This window comes from Scyliorhinus canicula, chromosome 10, assembly GCF_902713615.1.
Source record: "Scyliorhinus canicula chromosome 10, sScyCan1.1, whole genome shotgun sequence".
NCBI lineage: Eukaryota > Metazoa > Chordata > Chondrichthyes > Carcharhiniformes > Scyliorhinidae > Scyliorhinus > Scyliorhinus canicula.
This window is the reverse complement of record NC_052155.1, coordinates 115,592,130-115,607,020: the sequence shown is the minus strand read 5'-3', so window position 1 is coordinate 115,607,020 and position 14,891 is coordinate 115,592,130. Positions and strand designations below refer to the sequence as shown.

The 14,891-nt window shown below is 55.6% G+C and overlaps 1 protein-coding gene across 3 annotated transcripts in view; it reads left to right on the top strand.

Moving 5' to 3' along the window:
• The window catches only part of LOC119972615, a 296,819-nt gene that overhangs the window by 265,066 nt on the left and 16,862 nt on the right, over positions 1 to 14,891 (top strand). The window lies entirely within an intron of this gene.

Below are 14,891 nucleotides of genomic sequence, written 5' to 3'. Positions count from 1 at the left end.
TGAAACCCCGAAGACCACCACTATCGGGCATGGCTCCACCTTCACCCCCACCACTTTGGACATAGCCTCGAAGAAGGCTGTCCAGTACTCCACAAGTCTGGGGCAAGACCAGAACATGTGGGCGTGGTTGCCGGGCCTCTTTGGCACCGTTCACATCTGTCCTCCACCTCCGGAAGAACCTACTCATACGGTTTCTCGTTAAGTGGGCTCTATGTACCACTTTTAGTTGCGTCATGCTGAGCCTTGCGCACGTGGAGGTGGAGTTGACCCTATGCAGTGCTTCGCTCCAGAGTCCCCACCCTATCTCCATCCCCAGGTCGTCCTACATTTCCTTCTTGTTGCGTCCAGTACGGTGTCGTCCCTTTCCTACCAGTCGTCATACATGTCGCTACAGTTCCCTTCTCTAGGATACTTGCGTCCAGTAGGTCTTCCAGTAGTGTCTGTCGTGGCGGTTGTGGGTAGTCCTTGTCTCCTTTCGTAGGAAGTTTTGAGCTGCAGGTACCGTAGCTCTTCCCGCCAGCTAGCCGAAATTTCTCTGTCAGTTCATCCAGTGTTGCGATCCTGTCGTCCGTGTATAGGTCCCTGACTGTCAGTGTCCCCCCGTCCTGCCTCCACCTTTGAAGGTGGCGTCAGTCAGTGCTGGTTTGAACCTATGGTTGTTGCAGATGGGAGCCTTGTCCGACATTTTGTTGAGGCCAAATTGCTGCCGCAGCTGGTTCCAGGATTGAGGGTGGCTGTCACCACTGAGCTGCTGGAGTGTTTTTGGGTGGGGATGGGAGTGCTGCCGTGGCGAGGGCCCGGAGGGAGGTCCCCATGCAGGAGGCCTCCTCCGCACGCACCCACTCGGCTTCTGGCTCCTGGATCCATCCCTTACTCACTCGGCTGGTGCCGCCTAGTGGTAGAATTGTAGATTCGGGAGGGCTATTTTTTCGTTGGATTTTGTTTTTTGTAGGGCCTTCTTGTGGATCCTAGCATTTTTACCCCCCCATACAAACGCCATGATAAGTTTGTCCCAGCGCTTTGAAGAAGGCCTTGGGGATGTAGATCAGAATGGATCTAAACAGGAAGAGGAACCTGGGCAATACGTTCATTTTGATCATCTGGACTCTCCCCGCGAGGGAGAGTGGGAGTGTGTTCCATCTTTGCAGGTCCTTTTTTACTTCCTCCGCCAGGCTGGTGAGGTTCCATTTGTGGATCCCTTTCCAGTCATGGGCTATTTGGATCCCCAGGTAGCAGAATTTATTTCGGGCTTGTTGAAACGGCAGCCCCTTTAGTGCCCCCCCCCCCTTTCTCTCTCCCCCCCCCCCTTTCTCTCTCTCCCCCCCCCCTTTCTCTCTCTCCCCCCCCTTCTCTCTCTCCCCCCCCCCCCTTTCTCCTCTCCCCCTCCCCCCCTTCTCTCTCTCTCCCCCCCCTTCTCTCTCTCCCCCCCTTCTCTCTCTCCCCCCCTTCTCTCTCTCCCCCCCCTTCTCTCTCTCCCCCCCCTTCCTCTCTCTCTCCCCCCCTTCTCTCTCTCCCCCCCCCTTCTCTCTCTCCCCCCCTTCTCTCTCTCCCCCCCATTCTCTCTCTCCCCCCCTCTCTCTCTCCCCCTTTCTCTCTCCCCCCCCATTCTCTCTCCCCCCACCCTTTCTCTCTCCCCCCCCCCTTCTCTCTCCCCCCTCCCCTTCCCCTTCTCCCCCCCGCCCCTCCCTCCCCTTCTCCCCCTCCCCGTCTCCCCCCCCTCCCTTCTCCCCCCCCTCCCCTCGACTCCCCCCTCCCCTTCTCCCCCCCCTTCTCCCCCCTCCCCTTCTCCCCCCCCTCCCCTTCTCCCCCCCTCCCCCTTCTCCCCCCTCCCCCTCCCCCCTCCCTCCCTCCCCTTCTCCCCCCCTCCCCTTCTCCCCTTCTCCCCCCCCTCCCCTTCTCCCCCCCCTCCCCCTTCTCCCCTTCTCCCCCCCATCCCCTTCTCCCCCCCCTCCCCCTTCTCCCCTCCCCTCCCCTTCTCCCCATTCTCCCCCCCCTCCCCTTCTCTCCCCCCCTCACCCTTCTCCCCCCCCTCCCCTTCTCCCCCCCGCCCCTCCCTTCTCCCCCCCCCTTCTCCCCCCCCCTCCCCTTCTCCCCCCCCTATCTCCCCCCCCCCCCTTCTCCCCCCTCCCCTTCTCCCCTTCTCCCCCCCTCCCCTTCTCCCCCCTCCCCTTACTTCCCCCCCCTCCCCTTCTCCCCTCTCTCTCCCCCCCCTCCCCTTCTCCCCTCTCTCCCTCCCCTTCTCCCCCCCCCCCCTCCCCTCCCCTTCTCCCCCCCCTCCACGTCTCCCCCCCCTTCTCCCCCCCCTCCCTCCCCCCCTCCCCTTCTCCCCTCCCCCCCCCCTTCTCCCCCCCCTTCTCCCCCCCCTCCCCTTCTCCCCCCCCTTCTCCCCCCTCCCCCTTCCCCCCCCCCCCTTCTCCCCCCCTCCCCTTCGTTCCCCCCTACCCCTTCTCCCCCCCTCCCCTTCTCCCCCCCACTCCCCGTCTCCCCCCCCCCTTCTCTTCTCCCCCCCCTCCCCTTCTTCCCTCGGCCCCCTCCCCTTCTCACCCCCCTACCCCTTCTCCGCCTCCCTCGCCCCCTCTCCCCCCAGCTCCCCTTCTCCCCCCCTCCCCTTCTCTCCCCCCCTCCCCTTCTCCCCCCCCTTCTCCCCCTCTGCACCATTCTTCCCCCCCTCCCCTTCGCCCCCCCCATCCCCTTCTCACCCCCTCCCCTTCTCCCCTCCCCTGCTCCCCCCCCGCCCCTTCTCCCCCCTCCCCTGTCCTCCCCCCCCCTCCCCGTGCTTCCCCCCCCTCCCTTCACCGTTCTCCCCCCATCCCCGTCTCTCCCCCCTCCCCCCCTCCCCGTTCTCCCCCCCTGCCCTCTACTTCATCCCACCCCCTCCCCTCTTCGTCTCCCCCCCCTCCCCTTCTCCCCCCCTCCCCCTTCTCCCCCCCTCCCTTCTCCCCCCCCCCCCTCTCCCCCCCCCTTCCCCCCCCCTCCCTTCTCCCCCCCCCCCCTTCTTCCCCCCCCCCCCCCTTCTCCCCCCCCCCCCCTCTCCCCCCCTCCCTTCCCCCCCCCCCCTCCCCTCTCCCCCCCCCCCTTCCCTTCCCCCCCCCCCCCCCCCCTCTCCCCCCCCCCCCCCCCCCCCCCCTTCTCCCCCCCCTCCCCTTCCCCCTCCCCTTCTCCCCCCCCCCTCTCCCCTTCTCCCCCCCCCCCCCTCCCCTTCTCCCCCCCCCCCCCCCCCCCCCCCCTTCCCCTTCTCCCCCTCCCCTCCCCCCCCCTCCCCTTCTCCCCCCCTCCCTTCTCCCCCCCTCCCCTTCTCCCCCCTCCCCTTCTCCCCCCCCCTCCCCCTTCTCCCCTCCCCCCCCCCCCCCCTCCCCCCCCTCCCCTTCTCCCCTTTTCCCCCCCCCCCCTTCTCCCCCCCGCCCCTTCTCCCCCCCCTCCCTCCCCTTCTCCCACCCTCCCTCCCCTTCTCTCCCTTCTCCCCCCCTCCCTCCCCTTCTCCCCTTCTCCCCCCCTCCCCTTCTCCCCCCCCCCCTTCTCCCCCCCCTCCCCTTCTCCCCCCCCTCCCCTTCTCCCCCCCGCCCCTTCTCCCCCCCTCCCCTTCTCCCCCCCCTCCCCTCTCCCCCCCTCCCCTTCTCCCCCCCTCCCCTTCTCCCCCCCCCTCCCCTTCTCCTCCTCCCCTCCCCTTCTCCCCCCCCCCTTCGCCTCCTCCCCTCCCCTTCATCCCCCCCCTTCTCCTCCTCCCCCCCCCCTTCTCCTCCTCCTCAATCCCCCCCTTCTCCTCCTCCTCCCCCCCCCCCCCCCCCTTGCTGGTGTACTGGGAAGATCTCGCTTTTGCTCATGTGAGTTTGTAGCCCGAGAAGGCTCCAAACTCTTTCAGGAGCGCGATGATTCCGTCCATGCTGCTTTGTGGGTCCGAGATTAGAGGAGCAGATTATCTGCAGAGAGTGAGACCTCTGTGCTCTCTGCCTCCCCTTCGGATCCCCCTCCAATTTTTTGCTGCCCTGAGCGCGATTGCTGAATATTCACATTTGTGACTGCATTTAAGTGGTTTGCACTTCATGGGGGAGACTTCCTGGTGGATTTTAAAGTAAGTAGCTGCTTCTTTGGCCTTCTGTGGACTGTTCATAAAGATCAAGGGTGGAGACGGGGAAGCAAGCTAACTGGGGCAGGATGGGAGGCTGTCCAAGGGAGATAGCCAGAATCTACCAGGGATTTAGGATAATCTCCAGGCAGGAAAACCTGACTGTCCAGTGATTGTTTAGAGGGTAAGCATATCATGTATGCTTTGTAGGTTCTGGATAGCATCTCTGGGCAGTGAGCATCGTAGAGAGATCGGTCAAAAAGGGCATGGCCGGTGAGCTCAAGAATTTGGTCTTGAGGGTACTGGGAGGCAACGGGTTACAATGTCAGAAAGCAGGGGTGGTTTTAAGTGATTATGTTTGTATTGTTGGATCTTTGAGATAAAGTCAGATTTAGGTGAGTTTAAATTTAGTGTTTCTGTGTAGGAAAGGGTAAAATTCTAGTTAGATTCATGTTAAACAAAAGTGTTTTGCATGAATGGGGTTTTTGGTTTCCGTTCAAACTGTGTCTGCATTATTTTGAGAGAGTTTATCACGTTGTGGTGGATTCTAATCCTAGTAATTCACACTGTGTTGTATTATATGTATTGTGTCTTTGTGAGCTCTGTACACTGTGTTTGTATTATATGTATTGTGTCTTTGTGAGCTCTGTATACGTGCAGTTGCAAGGCTCTGCCCATAGGGGGAGATGAGGAGTTTGTACTGGGCTCCACCCTTGGCTCCGCCTATGGCTCCTCCCACTAACCGGAAGTATAAAGATCAGCAGTTGTGAGCCTGCTGCCAGGCAGGCAGGATCTGTTGTAAGACATATTAAAACCACTGTTCACTTCCAATCTCGTGTCTTGTGAATTGATGGTCACAGCACACGTGAAAGGTCAACAAGAGCTTGGGAAAGAATCAGCTGTTGCTTAGCCACCAAGGTCCACTTCATGGAAAAAAAAAGACCTTTCGGGTTGTGTGTAAGGAGCTCAGCAGTGAGAGGAAGAGCTCTCACAGCTCTGCGAGAAGCAGGAAAACAATAAGATGGAGTAATGAGCAAGAAAACAAGTTCCAGATGCTAAAGAACAGCTATTTCTAGAAACTAGGGTACTGAAAAGAGAGGTTTCCATGAAGATTGAAGTCAAAAGGAAAACAGGAACTGGAACTTGAGCAGGGTACTGTTCACTGAAGCTAAGACAGAGCTGAAAGTGCAAACATGGCTAGAGAAAAGCCAGATATCTGAAGCAATCATAAGGTTGTTGTTCATCTGCCACTTGGTTCAGAGTGGGGTGTTGTCTGACCACAGTCAGCCCATTTGATTATGGGACTGTGATATTAAAAACATTATAGCATATTTGCAACCTTTGTTATCCTTAACATCGGTGTATATTTGTGAAGATAAGTGGGAATGAAGGAGTGCTTTTGTCAAACTTTACATGTTTAGATTTTTTTTTGTTTTTAAAAGCTAATTGGCAGTCCTGTGACTCTGTTCATGCACAATTTCTAAAAAAAAATAAAAGATACGGGGCAGAATTCTCCGTCAACCGATACCAAAATCAGGAAAGACGATTGGACGGAGAATGGCGTCCGACGCCAAAATCGTGGCAGGTGCCAGTTTGACACCAATCACAATTCTCCATCACCCCGAAAATGGCGTAAATGTGGCGCATGGAGTTCAAACACTGTTCGCATCCATTAGTGGTTCCACCTGTGATTCTACAACCCCCCGATGGGCCGAGTTCCCGACGGCACAGTCCACGTGTGCTCTCAAAAATCATGAACCTAGCTGGCTCACGGGAGTGCTATGGAGGGAGGGGCGCAGCTAGGAGGGTCCTAGCCTTGGCTTGGGGGGGGGGGGGGTACCGGGTTGCTGCTGAAACGGTCAGGAAGGAGCTGGAGGATGCAGGGGGGTGCTGGAGGGGGGGAGTTGCCGCCGTGGGAAACTGGCAGAGCGGGGGACGCTGGCTGGTAGTGGGCAAGGGATTGGGTATGGCTAATCGGCAGGAGAGGGAGGCAGGGAGCCCTTTGATCCGGCTGATAACCTGGAATGTGAGGGGGCTGAATGGGCCGGGTCAAACGCCCGGGTATTTGCGCACCTGAAGGGGCTGAAGGCGGATGTGGCCATGCTCCAGGAGACACACCTGAGAGTGGTGGACCAGGTTCGGCTGAGGAAGGGATGGGTTGGGCCAAGTATTTCACTCAGGGCTGGATGAGAAGAGTAGGGGGGTGGCGATCCTGGTGGAGAAGAAGGTGTTTGTTTGAGGCGTTAAATGTGGTGGCTGACAGTGGCGGGAGATATGTAATGGTGAGTGGTAAGCTGCAGGGGGAGCGGGTGGTGTTGGTGAATGTTTTACACCCCAAATTGGGGACGATGCGGGGTTTATGCGGCTATGTTGGGCCGCATTCCGGACCTGGAGGTGGGGGGCCTGATCATGGGGGGGGGACTTCAACTCGGTACTGGATCCCCCATTGGATCGATCCAAGTCCCGGACGGGTAGTAGGCCTGCGACGGCTAAGGTGTTGAGGGGATTTATGGACCAGATGGTGGATCCCTGGAGGTTTGTGAGGCCAAAGGCCAGGGAGTACTCGTTTTTCTCTCCCACGTACATAAGGCCTACTCGAGGATTGATTTTTTTGTCCTGAGCAGGGGGTTGGTTTCGAGGGTGGAGGATGTGGAATAATCCACCATTGCCATTTCAGATCATGCCCCGCACTGGGTGGACCTCGGGCTGGGGGAAGAGAGGGACCAACGTCCGCTCTGGTGCTTGGAGGTGGGGCTGCTGGCAGATGAGGAGGTGGCCGAGAGGGTTCGGGGGTGTATCGAGAGGTACCTTGAGGCCAATGACAACGGGGAGGTCTGAGTAGGGACGGTCTGGGAGACATTGAAGGCGGCGATGAGGGGGGAATTGATCTCCATCCGAACCCACAGGGAGGGGGGGAGCAGAGGGAGAGGGAGAGATAGGGGAGATGGTGCGGGTGGATAGGAGATATGCGGAGGCTCCAGAGGAGGGATTGCTGGGGGAGAGGCGTAGCCTTCAGGCCAGATTCGACCTATTGACTACCAGAAAGGCGGAAGCTCATGGGGCGGTGCATGAGTATGGGGAGAAGGCAAGCAGGATGCTGGCACACCAGCTCCGAAAGCGGGACGCGGTCAGGGAGATTGGGGGAGTGACGGATAGAGCTGGGAAGGTGGTGCGGAGGGGGGTAGATGTTAATGGGGTCTTTAGAGACTTCTATGGGGAACTGTACCGGTCGGAACCCCCGGTGGAGGGGGGTGGAATGGGGCGCTTCTTGGACAAGCTGCGATTCCCGAGGGTGGAGGAGGAGCAGGTTGAGGGACTGGGGGCGCCGATCGAACTGGAGGAGGTGGTCAAAGGGATAGGGAGCATGCAGTCGGGAAAGGCGCCGTGGGCCGGACGGGTTTCCGGCGGAATTTTATAAAAGGTATTTGGACCTGTTGGGGCCCCCTATTGGTCCGGGACCTTTAATGAGGTAGGGAGGGGGGGGGCTTTGCCCCCAACTATGTCACGGGCGCTGATTTCCTTGATCCTGAAGCGGGACAAGGACCCTCTGCAGTGCGGGTCATATATGCCAATTTCGCTGCTAAAACGCCGACGCTAAGCTGCTAGCAAAGATCCTGGCCCCTAGAATAGAGGATTGCGTGCCCGAGGTCATTCATGAGGACCAGACGGGGTTTGTAAAGGGAAGGCAGTTGAATGCGAATGTGCGAAGGCTCCTCAATGTCATTATGATGCCGGCCATGGAAGGGGAGGCGGAGATAGTGGTGGCATTGGATGCGGAGAAGGCCTTTGATAGGGTTGAGTGGGAGTATTTGTGGGAGGTGCTGGAGAGGTTTGGGTTTGGGGAGGGGTTATCCGGTGGGTGAGGCTGCTCTACGAGGCCCCGATGGCGTGTGTAGCCACAAATAGGAGGAGGTCGGAGTACTTTCGGCTATACCGGGGGACGAGACAGGGGTGCCCCCTGTCCCCCTTGCTCTTCGCGGTTGGCGATTGAGCCCCTGGCCATGGCATTGAGGGAGTCAGGGAACTGGAGGGGCCTGGTGCGGGGTGGGGAGGAGCATCGAGTGTCGCTGTATGTGGACGACCTGTTGCTGTATGTGGCGGACCCGGTGGGGGGGATGCCGGAGGTGATGAGGATTCTTAGTGAATTCGGGGGTTTCTCTGGGTATAAGTTGAACCTGGGCAAGAGTGAGTTGTTTGTGGTGCATCCGGGGGATCAAGAGGAGGGGATTGGTAGGCTCCCACTGAAGCAGGCAGGGAAGAGCTTCAGGTACCTAGGGGTCCAGTTGGCTGGGAGTTGGGGGCCCTGCACAAGCTCAACCTCACAAGGTTGGTGGAGCAGATGGAGGAGGAGTTTAAGAGGTGGGATATGTTACCGCTGTCACTGGCGGGGAGGGTGCAGTCCGTTAAGATGACGGTGCTCCGAGGTTTTTGTTCCTGTTCCAGTGCCTCCCCATCCTTATCCCGAAGGCCTTTTTTTAGGAGGGTCAACAGGAGTATTACGGGATTTGTGTGGGCGCATGGGACTCCGAGGGTGAGAAGGGTGTTCCTGGAACAGGGCAGGGATAGGGGGGGGGGGGCTGCCGTTGCCCAACCTCTGTGGGTACTATTGGGCTGCCAACGCAGCGATGGTGCGTATGTGGGTAATGGACGGGGAAGGGGCAGCATGGAAGAGGATGGAGGTGGCGCCCTGTGTGGGCACGAGCCTGGAGGCGCTGGTAACGGCGCCACTGCCGCTCCCTCCAACGAGGTATACCACGAGCCCGGTGGTGGCGGCTACCCTCAAAATCTGGGGGCAATGGAGACGACATAGGGGAGAAGTGGGGGCTCGATGGAGGCCCCGATACGGGGGCACCATCGGTTTGTCCCAGGGAGCATTGATGGTGGATTTCTGGGCTGGCACAGGGCAGGGGTTAGGAGGTTGAGGGACCTGTTTGTGGAGGGGAGGTTCGTGAGCTTGGGGGAGTTAGAGGGGAAGTTTGGGCTCCCCCCGGGGAACATGTTTAGGTACATGCAGTTGAGGGTGTTTGCCAGGCAGCAGGTGGAGGGGTTCCCCTTGCTGCCCCCACGAGGGGTGCGGGATTGGTTGCTCTCGGGGGTGTGGGTTGGAGGAGGGAGGATTTCGGACATATACCAGGTAATGCAGGGAGTAGACGAGGCCTCGGTGGAGGAACTGAAGGGTAAATGGGAAGAGGAGCTGGGTGAGGAGATTGAGAAGGGGACGTGGGCGGATGTCCTGGAGAGAGTGAATTCCTCCTCTTCCTGTGCGAGGCTTAGCCTCACACAGTTCAAGGTACTGCATAGGGCCCACATGACTGGGACGAGGATGAGTAGGTTTTTCGGGGGCGAGCACAGGTGTGCTAGGTGCTCAGGGAGCCCAGAGAACCACGCCCATATCTTTTGGGCGTGCCCAGCGCTGGGGGAGTTTTGGAAGGGGGTAGCAAGGACGGTGTCGAGGGTGGTGGGATCCAGGGTCAAGCCAGGCTGGGGACTCGCAATTGTTGGGGTTGCAGTGGAGCCGGGAGTGCAGGAGGTGAAAGAGGCCGGTGTTCTGGCCTTTGCGTCCCTAGTAGCCCGGCGGAGGATCTTGCTCCAATGGAAGGATGCGAGGCCCCAAGCGTGGAGGCCAGGATCAATGATCTGGTGGGGTTCATTAAATTGGAGAAGGTGAAATTTGCCCTGAGGGGATCAGTACAAGGGTTCTTTAGGCGGGTGGCAGCCTTTCCTGGACTTCCTGGCGGAACGGTAGGGAAATAGGCCGGCAGCAGCAGCAATCCGGGGGGGGGGGGGGGGGGGGGGGGGGGAGGGGTGGGGGGGGGGGGGAGGGAGGGGGGGTTTGGAGTTTGGATCGGTGGGAGGGAGAACTGTGTACATGGGTTTGTGGGATGTGGCGGGTGTTATCTCTTTCCCTTTTGTTGTTCGGGTGTTCTTTCGTTTTGTTTCTTCTTTTGTTTGTAGTAGCTTTTGAAGTTGGGTGGGTATTGTTCTTGGGGTGTTACCGCGGTTGTTTTGTTAATAGAGTTGAGATGTTTATATTTTGTAAAAATTTCAATAAAATTATTTTTTTTTAAAAATCATGAACCTTGCGTGGTGGCTGTTGAGAGAGACAGGAGGTAAGACGCGGAGAGGAGTGACCGCGGGCTGCTTCCCTGACCACCCCCACATGACTGGGGCGGCGCCCAGGCATCTTGCTGCACACCCACCGACGATCCACAGTGGACCCTGGTTCACCACAGTGACACCGGTAGAATGGGAGCCCCCACCCCACCACAGCCAAACTCCTCACCCAACCAGCTGCCACCCACCAGCGGACCACCCAGGGCAACAGACACAGCAGCCCCCAGTGAGGGTAGTGTCTGCCAACAGTACCAGCATCATGGACGGGCGCCAGGGCTGGAGGGGAGAAGAGTGGGGAGCACGGTCCACCCACATGGTCTGCACATTTCCTCCCCACCTCACAGGCCAGCTCAGACCAGACTATATCTCAGACCCATCAGACAAAGCACTGAGGCAGGCTATAACAGTGGTAACAGGTGTTTATTGTGAACAAATATTCCCGTACCAGCCTCCCCAAACAGACGCCGGAATGTGGCGACTAGGGGCTTTTCACAGTAACTTCATTTGAAGCCTACTTGTGACAATAAGCTATTTTCATTTTTTCATTTTCAGATCTGTGCCCGAGCCCCTATGATTAAACTGTGCCCTGCACCCATGCCAACTTAACTGATGTCTACCTTTATGGCCCACGTGCTCTAATGCTACGTCTATATGGTTCTCCAGATGGCACAACAGGAGTGTAGGGGGTCTACTGTGACTCCCTTCCTGCGGTGAGGCCCGGCTGCTCCTCGAGTGACCCAGGCGGCAGGCGGCATGGTACCACCTTGTTCTGCCCACTAGATGGGCCAGGGACAGGGAGGACGGGACGGGATGGGGGGCAAGTCCAAGGTGCTGCGGTGTTCCGGCACCTCCCCAGCAGGAGACACCGGCACGGGCCCTGTCACCACCTCCTCCTCCCTCGTATGCCCGATGGCCCCAGGGCTTCTCCATGGGACGGGGTGTGAGCAGAGGCATCCCCTGAGGGTCCCCTGCCACCTGGAAACAATGGGGAGTGCAGGAATGTCCACATAAATTATAATAGCATCCAGGGTAATGAGCAGGATGTTGAAGGATTACAGGATGGAGAGGAATGACAAGTGTAGGAGGATGGGAAGAACATGGTGGGTAACGGGGAGGGCCAAAGGTGCTTGATTTGTTGGCAAACCTCATACAACCTGCTGAAGTTCTTAATGTTGCTGTGCAGTTTGTAACACCTTTTAAGCATTTGATATGGGAGGGATCATTTTTCGGTTGAATTGAGTTAGTGCCTCGTTTTTGGGCTGAGCAACAGGGCACTCTATTATTTACTAGACAACTTTGTGAAGACCAGACTCGGCTGAGTTCTACTCTTGAGGTTTTAAGCCCGATAAACCAAAAAGAACTCATCAAGGTCTGAAGCTGGCATACATGGTTTGCCGATTGGCATCTGTTTCTGGATGAAGCCAATGCATACCAGAGGGAGGTGGATGCTCCAAGAAGCACAGGTGGTGGACAGGAGCAAAGTCGCTATTCCAAACCTCCATCCAAGAAGGTGAATGGTCATGGCTGACAAGGGCATATGTGGTAAGCCTTTCTATGACGCCAAACCATCTTTGTATGAAGACTGTATGTAGGCAAGCTGAACAGTGTCTGAGGGACGATTCTCATACATGGCTATCATCTCATTCCAGTTAATGTGCAATGTCTTCATGCACTACTCCATCAGGAATGGGAGGAACACTCATCTGTGGTCCTCCAGGACAGGGTTTTTCAAAGTACGGGTCGGTCACGGTCAGGTGTCAGGAGGGTCACGGAGAGAACAGTTGTGACTTTCCCGCGGTTGTCCCAATCACGGAAGAAGTCCTCAACAGCCGCTAGCACATTTAAATTTAGAATGGCAGCCACTACCGGCTTTTCAATGAGAATAAATGAGGTTGTGGGCAGTCTTACAACCATAAGTGGCAGCAGCGAGCAGGTCACGTGCCTTGCATGTACAGTGGACGTTTAGTGCCCTGTATGTAACTGCTTTTGCCGCCAAATCCATGATAAATACATGAATAGGATGGGAATAGAGGGATACGGACCCAGGAAGTGTAGAAGATTTTAGTTTAGTCAGGCAGTATGGTCGGCATGGGCTTGGAGGGCTGAAGGGCCTGTTCCTGTGCTGTACTTTTCTTTGTTCTTTGTTCTTGTTAAACCATGGAGGAGAGTGTAATAACCCAGAGGAGAGCTTCTTCCATTTTCTATCTGCTCGCAAACAAGGCAAAAGGACAGTGAAGATGGATCATTTTGCTACAAGGAAGATATGGGCAGCGGCACAAGTCGGCAGTGTACCTGCTAGCCAGGATCTCACATTTGAATCTGCTCGAGAGTGCTGCACAGGAGATTCCATGGCAGGGCAGAGCCGTGCTAGTGTTAGTTTTGTACAGTGCTCCAGGGCCTCTAGTGAACAGCGTGCAAAGAAGAAACTTAACTTGGGAACAAAGCAGTTTAAAGATGCTTTCTTGAGGTATGGTTTTGTCATTTGTGCCAATGCAAATAAGGATACAATGCCTGTGAGTGTTATATGCAGGGAAGTACTTGAAAATTTGAAGACAAGTTGCAAATTTTGAAAGAGAAGTGGTGGGTGAAAATTTCCTTTTGACGTTGAGACCTCAAAACCGTTATTAATTTACAGCTGACTCCAAATGAAAAGTTGCTATACCTGACCTGTGGCAGCACGTAAAGACATGCCAAAAGTGCATGAAGCCATCAACATTCTGGAGTAGCATCTCCCAAGAATCCAGTGCTGAATAAAACAAGCATTTTGTTGCAATTGCCTTTCACAACAAACTACATGTGTGAGGTTGGATTTTCCATTCACACGAAGATAAAGATGGCACAAAGGAACTGAAGTTTGCACCCTGACATGTGCATTGCCCTCTCCTCATGTCAACCTGATTGAAGTAAGATCGTGAGAACCAAGGAAGCTCCCCATTTGCAATAAAGGTTCGCAAACATGGCATGGATCCTGAAGGTCGGCCGGCTGGCAAAAACAGGTCCTGGGAAAAAAAAGTTTGTAAAACACTGCTCCAAGATGTCCTTCACCTTGAAGCAGTGGGGTTAAGATGCCAACTCTAGACAGAATTCAAGCACAGGGCTTAACACTTGCTTTGGGGCTAGAGATGGAGGCTAATTTACAAGGAATATGCTGGCTAAATGGATCACTGCAATTCATTCGCAGATACACAGAGGCCTAGATGATACAGGCTCCTAGCAGCCCTGCCTTTTTACTGGATCATCTGGTTAATTGGAATTTCTCTACCCTGTCCTTCATTGCAAGAGGGATGGAGTTTAAGACTAGGGAGGTTATGCTGCAATTGTACAAGGTGTTAGCGAGGCCACACCTGGAGTACTGTGTTCAATTTTGATCTCCTTACCTGAGAAAGGACGTACTGGCGCTGGAGGGTGTGCAGAGGAGATTCACTAGGTTAATCCCAGAGCTGAAGGGGTTCGATTACGAGGAAAGGTTGAGTAGACTGGTACTGTACTCGGAATTTAGAAGGATGCAGAGGGATCTTATAGAAACATATAAAATTATGAAGAAAATAGATAGGATAGATGCGGGCAGTTTGTTTCCACTGCCGGGTGAAAGCAGAACTAGGGGGCATAGCCTCAAAATAAGGGGAAGTAGATTTAGGACTGAGTTGAGGAGGAACATTTCACCCAAAGGGTTGTGAATCTATGGAATTCCTTGCCCAGTGAAGCAGTTGAGGCTCCTTCATTAAATGTTTTTAAGATAAATTATAGTTTTTTGAAGAATAAAGGGATTAAGTGTTATGGTGTTTGGGCCGGAAAGTGGAGCTGAGTCCACAAAAGATCAGCCATGATCTCATTGAATGGCAGAGCAGGCTCGAAGGGCCAGATGGTCTACTCCTTCTCCTAGTTCTTATGATTAAAGTTTTGCTTTTATCCTTGTCTACCCTGCCCTTTGCTCAAAACCTATTACATTTCAAATTTTGCTTAGTTCTGATGCAATTGAAACATTAAATCTGTTTCTCTCCACGGATGATGCCTAACCTACTAGGTTTCCAACAGTACGGTGGCACAGTGGTCAGCACTGATGCCTCACAGTGCAAGGGACCCAGGTTTAATTCCGACCTTGGGTGACTGTGTGGAGTTTGTATGTTCTCCCCGTGTTTGAGTGGGTTTCCTCTGGGTGCTCTGGTTCCCTTCCACATTCCAAAGCTGTACACCTTAGGCGGTTTGGCCATGATAAAATTGCCCCTTAAGTGTCCAAACGTTAGAAGGGTACCGGGGATAGAGTGGGGAATTGGGCCTCGGTAGGGTGCTCTTTCTGATGCTGGATGTATTTTAAACACAGGTGTACTACTCGCTAACAATGTTGTGGAACATTCAAAGAATAACTAACTTACTCATTTAGCCCACATGATGCACCTGCAGTCGCAAACTTGCAGTACTTCATGCACCTATGAATATGACTGCAATGAGTTGACGTGACACTCAATGCAGCATATCATGCATCCTCTGGGGCACAAGATCAGGTTCTGCTGTGGGCCCTGTGGCTGCTGACCTGCGCTGCTACCTCCATTTGGCCCCCTAGGTCTGATAAAGAGGACATCCCTCCTTTCCCATACAGCCTGAAGTAGAACCTTCAAAAGGTTTACCTTCGCTAAAGTATGGGGCCAGAAGCTGTCTGATTTCAGACATCTGTGGTGTGGGCACAAAGCCAGCACATATTTGTTATACATGGCTA